General features: G+C 36.9%; 1 protein-coding gene across 12 annotated transcripts in view; it reads right to left on the minus strand.

Annotated features, from left to right (window-relative positions):
* Positions 1–8,045, minus strand: part of LOC129273509 (bromodomain-containing protein 8-like) — a 28,672-nt gene extending 20,627 nt beyond the window's left edge. For 11 of the 12 annotated variants that reach the window (XM_064108085.1, XM_054910555.2, XM_064108087.1 and 8 more), the window contains exon 1: positions 7,961–8,038. The gene's annotated coding sequence lies outside the window, so the exon portion shown is untranslated. Of the gene's footprint in view, positions 1–7,960 lie in introns of all 12 variants that reach the window. The other variant, XM_064108082.1, reaches the window with a different exon arrangement.
* Positions 8,046–9,850: the final 1,805 nt, after the last annotated feature.

The following is a 9,850-nucleotide window of genomic DNA, read 5'->3' on the forward strand; positions in this document are numbered from 1 at the left end:
AACGTTTAAAATGTTGTTGTAGAATGCTTGGATAAAGGTTTACGTTAATGATTGACTGGCTTACAATTAGCATGTTTCTGTGTTAATAGATGGGCCTACTTTACAATGCAAATAATAAAGAAAGTTACAAGGGCACATGTAGTATGTCCACATGAATATGGAATTTGAGGCTTCTTTAATTTGAGAAAAATTGAAATGAAATAAGTACTACATATACATAATTTAATACTTTATTCCACTGTTTGTCAAATTTTATTTTCAATCAAATGGACATCATCTGTGATATAGTCTGATAAAAAAACTCATGAAATCAATTGATTTTAATCAGTAAAAGAAAAATAATAATAAATAATTTTATGAATTTGATTAGACACAGAATTCCCTTGATTTGCACATGAAATCATGATTTTTTTTAGCAATCATGAGTCTGATATGACTTTAAAATGATGTGTACCGGTAACTGCATGTGCACACACATGCATCACAAATTTGACTGCAAACTTACAGGGTGCTACATAAGCACTTGCCCGATTGCCCGGGGCAAGTAAAAGTTATAGTCGGGCAAGTGTTTTGAAGTAAAGACCAAAACTACTTGCCCAAATTGGGCAAGCAAAATTTTCACAGTAGTATTACCAAAATTAGGGTCGATATGATATACCGACCCTAAGTATGGTCATGGCGTGCAAGATAAAATCACTTTGTAAAAAGAAATACAAGAACAAGGTATATCAGTTCATGTCAAAAGAGAGAAAAAAGGGTCAATGGTTTCTAAAACCATCATATTTTCTTTTTAAGAATTAAAACTTTTTTTCAAGGACTTTTGGGCAAGTGTAATAGATATTCGGGCAAGTATATTTACTTGCCCAACAGGGCAAGTGCATCTAAAAAGTTATGTAGCACCCTGACTTATAAGAAAAAGTAGTATAAAATCAAGGTGCAAACTTTTCAATAGGAAAATTTTTCATGCTAATCCGGACTCTACATGTATTTCCTTGATTACTTTCCTCGCTTGTCTGCAAGCTTTCCAAATTTTTCAAGTCTTTTTACCACTACATGTACAATTTAATCCGATTCCCTTTTACATTCATTTGCAGTTTTGCATAATCCTTTTCATATTTCATACTTGTTTCCCTTCCTCTACCATTTCATTGCAGTTACAACCTGGAATATAAAATCTACTTTAAATCGAGAGCTGCAGGACTCTAATAGGTAGCAGAATATACATGTAACATGTCATGAGCATTAAAAAACATAATATCACAGAGGACCTAGTTAGACACTTTGACAGCCCTATGAACTGAAAATCCTAAAATAACAATGGTTAAAATAAGTATAAGAACTCTCTACGTGGTAGCATCTTCGTCTTCACTGGTCATTTTAGCATTTTCGTTGACATCGCTCTTCTCACCGAACTGGTCCGAGTGTACAGCCATCAGGAATGCCACTGGTGCACCTGATGATGTGCAGGATCCACCAAATGACCCTTTCTCAGGACTCGTCACATTTGGGGTCATATATGGGCACAAACAATTCAACTATGGGTATGGAGCACGGGATAGTCAATCTTTTCTTGGTAAGATATTGAGCTTGAATTTGTGTTGTGTATATTAAACGTTATGATGAAGTGAATGGCGGTTAGGGTGGGGTAAATACTAAATACCTGTGTAATACCAACATACACTGCATGAAATTTATAGTTTTTTTTTTAAGTTGGCATCCACACCGATCTAACAACAAGTGATGACTTTGAAAAACAACTATTGAATAATCATTAACAAAAACATACTTGTTTCATTGACCCTAAATGGCCTTTGACCTTAGCCATGTGACCGGAAACTCATGCAGGATGTTCAGTAATACTAGTACTTGATTACTCTTATGTCCAAGTTTCATGAACTGGGTCCATATACTTCCTTTTTTATTTTTAAAATAGTTATTATGACATTTTGTCAAATGACCTCTGACCTTGACTATGACACACATTATTCATTTAGTATCATTTTACACTTATGTCTAGATTTGATAAACTAGCTCTATAAACTTTCAAACTTATGATGGCAAATCAATATATACCCCAACAAAACCAAAGTTCATTGACCCTAAATGACCTTTGACCTTGGTCATGTAACCTGAAACTCTGACAGGATGTTCAGTCATACTTGATTACCCTTATATCAAGGTCCTTAGTTATGACATTTGTCAAATGACCTTTGACCTTGACTAAGACACACATTATTCATACTAGTATCATTTAGAATATAATAATCATCTAACAAAAATTTCATTTAGTTTGACTAAACACTTTTAAAGGACATATGGACCTGTTAGTCTGCTTCACTTAAGTTAAGGGTCTGAATATGCAGTCTAAAATGCCTTGTGTACTGAAAGAATTATACTTAATAATAATACATATGTAAGTTTAGTGGCAATCAGATTTTTTTCTCAGCCGTTAATTCTCTAGCGCCTCTCTTGGTATGCTTTTTTTAAGAATAAACTTTGAATATTCATCTTACAAATTTAGTGACTGGATATCAGAATGATGCCTTAAAACTTACAAAAATATTATCCTGACTTTTAAAAACCAACCTATAAAGTGGATTTTTTTTTAATGATGAGTTCCTGTACAATACATCCACTAAAATTGCTTTTTTATTTCATTCCAACAAGAAAGCAATTTTATGGCATACATATAATCTAAAAATGAATTGAAATAGTGACCATTACTTTACCATTATTTTTTAAAAAAACTTGTCTCAACTTAACAATCGGCAGCCTAGTGTAGGCTAGTGAGATGTGAAAAATAGGTGTAATGACTCTACTTGAAAACTTGATAATTCACCCTTTTAAACATGTGGTCATAGGCAAAAATTTAAGTTCTTTTCATGCAACAAGTTACTGGCCCGGCAATGATTTTTACCGGTCTTGGACTGTCGGACTGGCGCTAGAGTCACGCGCTGTGTATAAGACATGCTCCATGATCGGAAATTTAAAAAAAAAAGTAACAAAAAAATTATTGGTGCACTCATAGCAAAAAAAGGAACAAATACTCTAAAAAGGGAACAGTTGGCATACATAATGTAAACTATTTTTTATCTCTCTCGATCGATCGGTCAAGAGAGAGGTATTTGCAAGAAACTTGCAATCCATTGCAATCCAATTTTACATCTTCAGAAATCTTAATTAAGACTTTCAATCAATTGTACATCAGAAAAATTAAGAGATCTGGGCATTCAGGGTGCGGGGGCTTCAGTTTTCATCAGAAAATGTATGAAATAACGAAAAGGACCAGCTTAGCATGTCTTCAAAAAAGGGCAGCTAACACTCTGACCTGACGGCATGCTCTATCAGGTCATGACCTAATTTGGTAATCCAATAAGCAAACAACTGTCTCACTGCCGTGCACCGCAAATCCCTCGAGCTCAAACAGCGAGCGTTGCCGTGGAAACAGGCTCGACTAGCCCCACTCCAAGTCATAAAACATTTCTTTCTCTGCCACGTGGCCTATCACTCGCTCCTTGCCAGACATGATTACGCAATGTATTCTGGCTTCTGTTTACATTCTCCGAACACATCCCCTCTCTCTCTATCTCTCTCTCCCCCTCTCCCAGTCGTAAAACATTCTTTCTCTGACTGCGCTGCACTGGCGCTCCTTTGAAAGAGCAACTCGATGTATTATGTTGAACTGTCTCAGTCCTGTTCACTGTTCACAAGACAAAAATACGCCGGCATAATTTTTAAAGGAAATATATATCTACGTCTCTAAAAGAATACGCCACGTAAGAAGCACATGATCCTAACTCAATTTTCATTGTTAATGTTTTTATTATGCGTCGTTACTTCTCCCTTTTTTTCGTATGACGGTCTGCGGGTTTGAGAATGAACTCGGCCCGGCCCGCAACCCGCAATCGGGGGCATACCGGCAGGTTAACCCGTACCACAACGGGTGCGGGTTACAACATTAATAGGGACAGTGATTTTCCGTTTCTAAAAATTGCCTTTTCTGTTTCAGAAAATCTCAAATTCCGTTTCAGCATGTCTGAAAATGGAGATTCCGTTTCCCCATAGACTTTGTGTACATGAAAAAGTGACGATTCCGTTTACATAGAAAACCAATATGCAATGATGTCAAAATGCTAGCGCTGTCAAAATTTGCTTCTGCCAATGTACTAACATCGCTTTAAAATCCATTTTAATCAAAGAGATTCGAGCTCAAAAACTATTTAGAGGAACATAATCAACATGAATAAATCCTCACCTTTCATATTATTAGCATTATTTTATGGTTAAATGAGGTTTTATCACTGATTTTTGGACTTTTCGGACATGGTTTTGATCAGTCGACGACTTCCACCTATCCGCCATTTTGGATTTGTTGAATCACCGTGATCATATTATGACCGAACGCAGAAGGCAGCAACACACGGCCGTATTTTGCCTTATATGCGGACGTGAGTGTAAACTAATTTAGATACGATCGAGGGGCTCGAGTGTAGTTATGATGTGTTGATTGTCATGATTGTTGTAGCAAAGTGAGAGGGTTTTTTTTCAGTTGATATTCGTATTTTGTTGAGGATTTGGGAGTAATTTTTGTTGCTATTTTGTGCATTTTGAACAAAAACATGTTTTCCGTGATTTTCCGTTTCAAAAGGCCGATTCCATGAATTCCGTCCGTTTTCCGCGATAGCGGAAAATCACTGTCCCTACATTAATGTAAAGTGTACTTGCAACATACAGCTGAGCAAGGTCCCATGACGTTTATTTTTCAGCACATACAGATGATCTATTTTGCTCCTTTTTTAGAAGTTATATGGATTTTCTGTTACTTTAAAGTAATTTTCAGTATGTTTTAGGTGTTCAGGATTATTCTGATATATTATTCACGACAAATTAAGAGCTTTCTAAATTACTGCTGTCCTACCTAACAAGTAATCAATCGATAATAGAGATAATAAGGATCACAGTCAACTCTCACTCATTCTGGTCTATTGTAACTCTAAAATTTCATGTGCACATATTTTTATTGATCTCGCTCGTTTTGACCCCTACATTATCATTAGCCTATGGGAGTCTCGCTCTAACACTAATTATCCAATTTTGGCACTGGGCATATCAATACTCATGAATAAATAGCCCTACTTCTTCAAAAATTACTCTGTGTTTTATCGGTCCATTTCCTGCTATCAAATATTCATTTTGTATTACGAACAATATGCCAACAGCGAAAACATGATTTTGATCTGATAGCCAGATTTGTCATTTGATTATGCTGATCTGCCTGATCAGATAAATTTCTACTCTTTTTCTTTTAGTTCCACTTCAGTTATTACTTGCACCGTTTTCTTTCGTTTTCTTGACTTGAAGTAATTTCAGGCTTTGCATTTTGATTCTGTTCAATGGGATTATACTCCAATTTCTCCCTGCCCTGACCCTGATTATACTAATTAAAATTCAAATAAAATTAAAAATATGGTTGAGTCCGAAGTCTCTATTGGGCCAGGCACTCTAGGGGACATTGGGATCTCAATAAGGTTGAAAAGAGCTGCCAAAGTAGTCAAACTTTCAAGCACCATTGTACAAAATCCATAGATTTATTCAAAAATTTTACCTTAGATTTCACTAAAGTCATAAAAAGATAGAAAAATAAAATCACTAGACAACTCATCCCGCGACAGGCCTTGTCACCATCATTGTGTGTTAACGCAGGTGCATGCACCAACCCATACATACGCTCGCCTATGAGGTTTTTACGTACTGTTTTATGTATTGACCTCCTGGTACTACATGTACTACTAGGAGTAGGAGTGGGGCCAACCAACAATCCAAAATATATTGTCAGCGGCGCTAATGCAGATTCGCACAGGCCGACCTGGTGATATTAGGAAGCTAAGTAATTTCACCTCAAATTTTGACCGAATTTTTTGCCAAATAGCTATCTAACCGATCCTTGACCTGAATTTCAGCCACATCAGGCCTATAAGCAATGTTTCGGCCTCAAACTCAATGTCATAGTTCAAATTCTTTTGGTGCATGATTTTTACAATAACTATGCATTTACTCCAACCTTTGTCACTCGGAGTATCAGAGTGAGTTGAGAACTTTGATGATCGGGTAGGTGTAGCATAGTGTAGTGGTAGTGAAGTAGAGCCTACACGAACATCACTTGAGGTACCACGGGCAGATCTTTTGGTTGTTAACTTCGGTTCAGTCGATATCAAAACTATGGCCATGGTAGACCAAAAGCTTCAGTCTCTGTTATTGGTTGTTCGCTGAACTCCGTTGGCTCCACTCACCAATTACAGAGACCGAAGTTCTAACTCGATCTGTACAGGGACTCAATGGCCATATGTTTATGTATTAAGTTCGGATAAACCAGGGAAGTGGGAGTTGCGCGACAGCGGAAGTCACTATTTTTTTAAAGTTTATTTTTTTCCCGTTTTGGTGAATTTCAGGCCAAAACGGAATAATAATCTTTATTTTGGTCCAGTTCTTTATATAATTTTTTAATGAATTAAAGACAACAATCGATGAGCCCCATCGGGGGATTTTGCATTGTTAACCCCCTAATGGCAGCTGCACATCGAAAGCCGTCTGTGTATGGCAGTGAGTCCAAACTTCGCGTGTGTCCATACTTCGCGGACGGTCATTATCTAAAAAACTAGCCAATATCCTTAAAATCTGACATCATCAACATGAAAAGCGACTTAAAATTACCCTTTGGCGTAAGTTTCTTCAAGATGAGTTCTGTATTCATGATAATATTGACAAAAAATCTGCAAATTTGTCACCGTTAGCGCCCTTTCCGAAGAAATCTGATATTCTCAACAAGCATCACAATATCATCATTTTGCAAGCAGATATCATCAAAAATGTGAGTTCGATGTGGTACTGACTGATCTATAGCTTTTTGTCGTCAATCTGATATAAATATCTCACCTTTTGAGCTTGAATTTTTTTTGTTTAAACCTCAAAAACTTTGGTCCGTGAAGTTTGGGCACACTTTTTCAGAACGGTTTTCCAGCACAGCGCGCATTCATCGATCGGAATAGAATTTTGAGATCGCGATACCGGCGAAACCCCTTGACCTACTTCACATTTTTGTCAATGATTTTATAGTTTACGATCTTTCTGTCAATGTGGTTACTATTTATTGAATTGCTTTTGTATAAATTGTGAATGTTTTTTGAACAAATTTAAGCCTGATGAATATTTTTGAAAAGTCTGCGAAGTTTGGACACCCCATCATACGATAGAATCTATACGAGAAATAATTTTTTTTTTAATGTAAAAAAAAATCATCGAAATAAACAACTGCCAGCTGTTTACAGCAGTATGCGTATGGCTGATCGAAGTTCGAGAGAAGTCTGACTGAGACTGAGAGTTCAAAGGACTACATCAAGTATCCCGGCCAAAGCTTGATGTGGCTATTATTAGATTCAGGTTAATGATCGATTAGTCAGATGTGATATGATTTGTTGTTAATGTTACTTGTTACCCAGACCCAGTGTTAGTGTTACTGTAGGCCTAGTGTTACTCTAAGTCTAATGTTACTTTAGATTAAAATAAAAATTCAGAAAACAAAAAATTGAGGGGAAAATTAGTTTTCTAACCAAGAAGACAGTCTAACTAACTCCCCCTCCAGATACGCTGCTGCAATAGCGCCATGCCACCAGCCTCCTGAAATAACTTGGATCAGCAGCCCTTCTCACACTTTCAACACCATTCCATTACCAAAATCCAAACTTGAAATCACCAAACTGCCAACTTACAAACTTGAAAGTAATCAGGTGGGACTGAGTGAGAACAAAAATCAACGTTAGTTCCATGGTTGATTTCAGAGACATTGTAAATGAAAATACCATTTATTTTTTTATCAACGTCGATATAAAACTTTTTAACACCTTGAAAACACATTTCATCAAAATTAAATGAAAAAAATAGTCAATAATAGCAATATATTTACCATGATGTACTGCGTGAATGGGATCGCCATTTATCGCTCCGTCTTGATTCTTCAATGAGCGCGGCGCGCGAGGGCGGGCTTGTTGATCGATCCTTTCTTTCTTTCTTTCTTTCTTTCTTTCCGTCTTTCCATTCTTTCTCTCTCTCTTTCTGTTCTTTCTTTCTTCCCGGTCTTTCTTTCTTTCTTTCTTTCTTTGTTTCTTTCTTCTTAGCTTCCTTCCTTCCCAGGGGCCGCGAAACGGTTTTCAAAGTGAGGGGGGGGGGGCTGACCAGCATACAAAAATCACAATCATATGGTAATTTTTACGTTTTTGTACACGGTTTTGGAGAAAAGTGGGGGGGGGGGGGGGGGCTTCAGCCAGGGGCGGATCCAGCTTTCGCCAATAGGGGGGGCCGAAAAATATTTTCACCGACATTTTTCTCGATTGGCCGCTATAATCTGATTTTTTGTTGGTTTTTTAGGGGGTAGTCCTAACTAAAGACTGAAGCTTTAAGTATATTTAAGTTTTTATTATTAACAAGATAAGGTGTCTCATGTGGTCTTAATATATAATGCGAGCGCGAAGCGCGAGCTAAAATTCTTTGATATTTTATGTCCTTATAAAACTGAAGATACTGAGCATTTTTTATAATCATGAACTTACAAAGATTAGTATCCAACTAAACAATGCGAGCGCGAAGCGCGAGCCGAAATATTATTATAGTAACGTGAAAATGGACACAATTAGCACTGTTTTTTAAGGATTAATGAAGAGAATACAAGTAACACCAATTAAATAATTAGAGTGCAAAGCGCGAGCTCAAAATTGTTTATATTCCGACCTGAAAACTGGACAGTCTAAGCGCATTTTTATTTAAATAAAGAACAAGCTGTGTGTCTCAAACAATTGAATGCGAGCGCACTGACATGATAAAGAAGCATTTTGACAAATTTTGGAAAGAATTTCCAAAGAGGATATCTCACAAATCAAACAATGCGAGCGCGGAGCGCGAGCTGAAAATTTTGATATAACAATTTATGTAAATCAAACAAAATAATGAAAGCTTGATGTGCGAGCTAAAATATTGTTTGCAAATTGATTTCAGAACTGGATATATTAAGTGTCATTTAATCCTCTTGAATGGGATTCATTACACAGGCAATGCGAGCGTGAAGCGCGAGCGAAAATTTTTATATAAAGTCTATTTTCCAATTCTTCCCCGCACCTTTTTCTTGTTTCCTTTCGGGGTCGGGCAGGCCGTTACGAGGCTGTAAATTAGACATCATGGGTATAATATCTCTTTCTTACTTTTATTTCTGTTTTTCGTAGTTTGTATCAAGTTAAAGAGTACACTTTTTTCTGCAGGTTGTCAAAAAATAGGGGGGGGGGCCGGGGCCGGCTCGGCCCCCTCCTGGATCCGCGCCTGTCAGCGGCCGCTGCTCCCCCACACATTTCAAGATATAATTTTTTTTATAAATCATCAAATGTTTAATATGTGTGGATTCAGCTTGAAATGCTATCAAAGTGATTAAATTTGCTTAATTTTGCATTTTAAAAATGCAAAATTTCTCTACTCGAACAGGATTTACGCTATAGGCAGTGGTACTTTTGCCACCAAAGCCTATTTTTATTTATCAAGTACGGTAAAGAAGAAAAAGGTGAAAATGAAGAAAGGGATCGAGTGAGAAAAAAAGGAAGCCGAAGAATGAATACAATAAAGCAATAAAAATGTCCGGCCTATTATACCACTTGTGTTCAACCCCCCCCCCCCCTCTCTCACGTATAGTGCACTGGCGTCACCCCGGGTGGAATTCATGATCTGAGAGAATTCCATATGGCCAAAATTTAATCTAAGCATGTAAATCAACATAAAAGTTATTGAAAGATTTTCCAATCTTCAATTATCCTAT

Source organism: Lytechinus pictus, chromosome 12, assembly GCF_037042905.1.
Source record: "Lytechinus pictus isolate F3 Inbred chromosome 12, Lp3.0, whole genome shotgun sequence".
NCBI classification, from domain to species: Eukaryota; Metazoa; Echinodermata; class Echinoidea; order Temnopleuroida; family Toxopneustidae; genus Lytechinus; species Lytechinus pictus.